Source organism: Capsicum annuum, chromosome 1 (assembly GCF_002878395.1).
Source record: "Capsicum annuum cultivar UCD-10X-F1 chromosome 1, UCD10Xv1.1, whole genome shotgun sequence".
Lineage (NCBI taxonomy): Eukaryota > Viridiplantae > Streptophyta > Magnoliopsida > Solanales > Solanaceae > Capsicum > Capsicum annuum.
In genome coordinates, this window is record NC_061111.1 from 252,702,458 (window position 1) to 252,707,499 (window position 5,042).

Below are 5,042 nucleotides of genomic sequence, written 5' to 3' on the forward strand. Positions count from 1 at the left end.
AATCTATGCTTGTAATGCAGTGAACTGATCAACCTCCAAAATCATGCAACCTTCTTGGGAGCATTCCTTGAGTCTGCATGCCAATCAGGATTTCCTTATCCAATTCGATTCAGCAAGGTATATAATTCTTTATATGTTTTCTCTAAAGCTTGACCCCCTTCTGCTAAATCCAAGAGAATCTTTGTATTAGAATCAAGGTTTTCTATAAATGTATGCACCAAAACATCATTCGATTGATGGTGATGAAGATAACTTCTGAGCATGCCCTTGAATCTCTCCCAAGTTTGGTACAGATTTTCTCTATCTTTCTGTCTGAAACTCAAAATCTCACCCCTTAATCGTGCATTTTTCTGAGATGGAAAAAATTTAAAAAGAACCTTCGAGCATATTCTTCCCATGTAGTGATGGATTGGTGTAGTTCAACAAATAGCCATCTGTTTGCTTCCCCCAGTAGAGAAAAGAGAAAGAGTGTCAATCTGACATAATCAACATTCACATCTTCAGGAATATATGTATCGCTTATCTCCAAGAAAGTTTGTAAGAGCTGTTGCGGATCCTCGTGTGAAAGACCCTAAAATTCTCCTGCAGATCTCAATAATTGCACCATATTTTGTTTCAATTCTCATCGACCTCTTGGTTCAGGCTTTAGAATACTGTTAGTCACAAGGTGCGTAAGTGGGATTGCCACTTCTCGAATAGGTCTTGCGACTGGTTGATCAGGAACAACTGGAACAACAAGAGCTGGAACATTTCTAATATTTGTATCAGCAACTATAGGATCACGTATTTCCGCCATCAATCCCTGTTAAGTGTAGTATTGAGCTCTTCGTCTCTAATGAAAAATCACTTCTGGTTCTGCAAAGGGATCTACTAACTCTTTGTCCCTCGTCAGTCCAATGTTCAGCTAAACCTGCAAAAATTCAGCCGCTAAGATCAAGTTGTTAAGCTTATGATAAAAAAACAAAAATTAAAGCAATTTACTAATTCTATTTGATCCCCGGCAACGGCGCCAAAGATTTGTTGTGTCTCTACGCACACGCAAGTGTACGTGATCATTCAAGTAATATAATGACTTGGAAAGTCAGATATTGTTCCCTCGAGGATCAATAAACTAGAAATTTATTCAAGATTTAGTTTAAGATAATTGAGTATTAAGTGTTATATTGTATCAAGATTAAGATGATTCTATAAATAAAATTTAAATTACTGAACAAGAAATAATTAATGATGACTAAAGTAAAGTAAGCAATGGTTGTAATCAATAATGAGGACGATTTCAGGGTTGAGGTATTTTGAACAATCATACAATTCTCTATTCTTTTCACAGTCTAATTGGTTATCGGGTTGATGGTTCGCAAGGGTTATGCCATGATCTTGGTCTCCCGACCTCAAATCTTATATCTATTGAATGTTGTAACTACAACTTCCGCAGAGTTACAACAAATCTTCTAGATTCATGAAGTTGTCTTTTTGCAAGTAAACCAAGCAAGGCTTCTAGGTATATCCCTATCCTAGATCCGAATTCAAATCCCTTATTTTATAAAAGAATAAGAACCTTGCTCCCTGATTTCTTCGTTCTATCCTGTGATTCTCCTCCTGGATTCACATAGAAATATAAATTTATTCTAATGGTGGACAATCATTAAAATAGTAAGCTCAAGAAATTAAGAAAAACCTATATGACAATCCAAAAAGAAACTATGAATAAGAATATTAAAGAGTACTCATATTCTTAGCCTCAACCCCAGAAATAGGGTGTTTAGCCACTCATGTTTGAATTCATCATCCAAAATAAGTAACAAATCATACCCCAAATCAATCCTTCGAATAAAGAAATTCAAAAGAATGTTTAAGAACCCTAAAAGAGAGAAATTTCTTTTTTTCCGCCGCAACTCTGTTTGACAAAAGTCCCCCACATTATCTTGGATTTTTCCTTTTATAGCTGGGACAAAACACTTAAAATATTTCTGATTTATCCACCCGGCGCGTCACGCCATGACTTCGATTGCTATTTTTTCATTAAAATATAGTAAATTGCAGAGATCAAGTATTCTTTGACAATTGTAAAATGCACCCTCACCGTGACGCGCCACTATCGTGGTGAGCCACTAGATTGGGACAATTGCAAAATAATCATCCTCCGCGATGCGCTAAACCTTCAGGTCGCCAAGTCTGATAAATGAAACTTTTTCATGATGCGGTAGTTTGGCGAACCTTTACTGGAATTTGACCATTGCTAACTTCCCTACTTTCCAATGAGGATTCCTACTTTCTAATGCGGAGTTTCTTCGAACGAGGATTCCTACTTTCCAACTTCCCTTTTTCAGCTTAACTTCAGTCCCTTGCATTCCTTCAAAACTTCCATATCCCCGTTGTATCCAATTATGCACAATTCTTCATGATTTTGAGTCGGAAAGTACTAATCGTATCCATTAGGCAAAAAATATAATAAAAGATGAATTATACTTAAGAATTCATACAAAAGTTCTGGAACTAAGTCCAAATCTAGGTACGTATTGGTGCTTTGAGCATATAAATATGCCCAAGATCAGTGGCCACGAAAAATTAAATGGACCACACTGGGACGATTCCAAACCTCTCTGGCACGGCTCGGTCAATTTTCGGACCATAGCACACCCGGACCCCGGGCCCACCCCCAAAATTATGGTCTATAGCACACAAATTCTGCCCAAAAATGGGAGAAGTTGGCTTGGCCAGCAGCACGCATGTACCCCGAGCTCACACCCAAAATTGTGGGCTATAGCACACCAATTTGGCCCAAAAATGCCTTGTTCGCGCCGTTTCGCCCATTTGTAAATGTAAATAGTCACGAAAAATTAAATAGACCTCACTGGGGTGATCCCCAACCTTCCTGGGTCAATTTTTGGCTCGCAGCATACTCGTACCCTGGGCCCACCCCCAAAAATGTGGGCTATAGCACACCAATTTGGACAAAAAATGTCTCATTCATGCTGTTTCACCCGTTTGTCCACCCAAATAGCCACGAAATATTAAACGAACCATATTGGGATGATCCCCAATATTCCTAGCATGCCCCAGTCAATTTTGAGCCCACAGCACAATCGGACCCTGGGCTCACCCCCAAAACTATGGGCTATAGCACACCGATTTGACCGAAAAATGTCCCGTTCGCGCCTTTTTGCCCGTTTGTCCACCCAAATGGCCACAAAAAATTAAACAGACCTCACAGTAATGATTCCTAACCTTCCTGTCATGCCCCGATCAATTTTTGACCCACAGCATGCCTGAAACCCGGTCCCATCCCTAAAATCGTGGGCTATAGCACATCGATTTGGCCCGAAAATGCCCCATTCAAGCAGTTTCGCCTGTTCGTCCACCTAAATATTCATGAAAAATTAAATGAACCACACTGAGACGATCCCCAACATCCTGGCATGCCCCGATCGATGTTTACCCCACAGCTCGCCTGGACCCCAAGGTCACCCCCAAAACTATAGGCTATAGCACACAGATTTGGCCCGAAAATGCACCGGTCATGCCTTTTTCCCATTTGTCCACCCATATGGCCACGAAAAATTAAACGGAGCATACAGGGATGATCTCCAACAACTCTGGAAGGGCCCAATCAGTTTTTTCCCCACAGCATGCCCAGACCCCAAGCTTACCTCCGAAACCATGAGCTATAGCACATCGATTTGGCCCGAAAATATCTTGTTCGCACCGTTATGCCTGTTTGTCCACCCAAATGGCAACAAATAATTAAATAAACCACACTGGGGTGATGCCCAACCTCCCTACATGCCTCGATTAATTTTCCGCCTATATCACACCCGAACCCCGAGTCCACCCCCAAAATCATGGGCTATAGCACACCGATTTGGCTAAAACCTCCTTGTTCCTGCCATTTTGCCGGTTTGTTCACCCAAATGGCCACAAAAAATTAAATGGACCATACTGAGATGATCTGCAACCTTCCTGGCACGCCCTTATCAATTTTCAGCCCATAAAACGTCCTGAAACCATGGGCTATAGCACACCGATTTAGCCCGAAAATGTCCCATTCGTATTTTTTCACCTGTTTGTCCACCCAAATGGCCACAAAAAATTAAACAGACCATACTGGGATGATCCCCAACCTCCCTGGCACGCCCAGATTGATTTTTAGCCCACAGCACGCTCGAACCTCGATCCCACCCACGAAACCATGGGCTATAGCACATCAATATGGCCCAAAAATGCCTCGTTCATGCCGTTTCGCCCGTTTGTCCATCCAAGAGTCGATGAAAAATTAAACGGATCACACAGGGATGATCTTAAAACTCCTTTGAATATCCCGGTTGATTTTTGGCCGACAGCATATCCGGATCCCGAGCCCACCCCCAAAATCATGGGCTATAGCACACCGACTTAGCTCAAAAATACCCCTTTCACACCATTTCACCCATTTGTCCACCCAAATACCATGAAAAATTTAACGAACCCTATTGGGATGATCCCCAACCTCCCTGGCATGCTTCAGTCAATTTTTGATCCTCTGCATGTATGGACCCCGGGCCCACCCCCAAACCATGGGATATAGTACATCGATTTGGCTAAAATAAGCCTCGTTCGTGTCATTTCTCTCGTCTGTCCACCCAAATGGCCACAAATAATTAAACGGACCACACTGGAGCAAACTCCAACCTCGCTAGCATGCCCCACCCGAACCCCGGTCTTACCCCCTAAACCATGGGCTATAGCACACCAATTTGGCTAAAAACTCCCTGTTCATGCCCTTTCACCCATTGGTCCACCCAAATAGCCATGAAAAATTAAACGTACCACACTAGCATGAACCCCAACCTTCTTGTATGCCTTGGTCAAATTTCAACCCACAGCACGCCCGGACCTCGGGCCCACCCCCAAAAATGTGGGTAGCACACCGATTTGGCCCAAAAATGCCCCCTTCGTGCCGTTTTGCCCGTTTGTCCACCCAAATGGCCACGAAAAATTAAATGGAGCATAGTAGGAAGATCCCCAACCTCTATGACACACCCTGATCAATTTTTCGTCCATAGCAC

At 42.3% G+C, this 5,042-nt stretch overlaps 1 non-coding gene across 1 annotated transcript; it reads left to right on the plus strand.

The window, feature by feature from the left end:
* The first annotated feature begins 234 nt into the window (after positions 1-234).
* LOC124891962 lies at positions 235-341 on the plus strand. The gene has a single exon (XR_007049989.1). It is a non-coding gene; the product is annotated as a small nucleolar RNA R71 (small nucleolar RNA).
* The last annotated feature ends 4,701 nt before the right edge of the window (positions 342-5,042 follow it).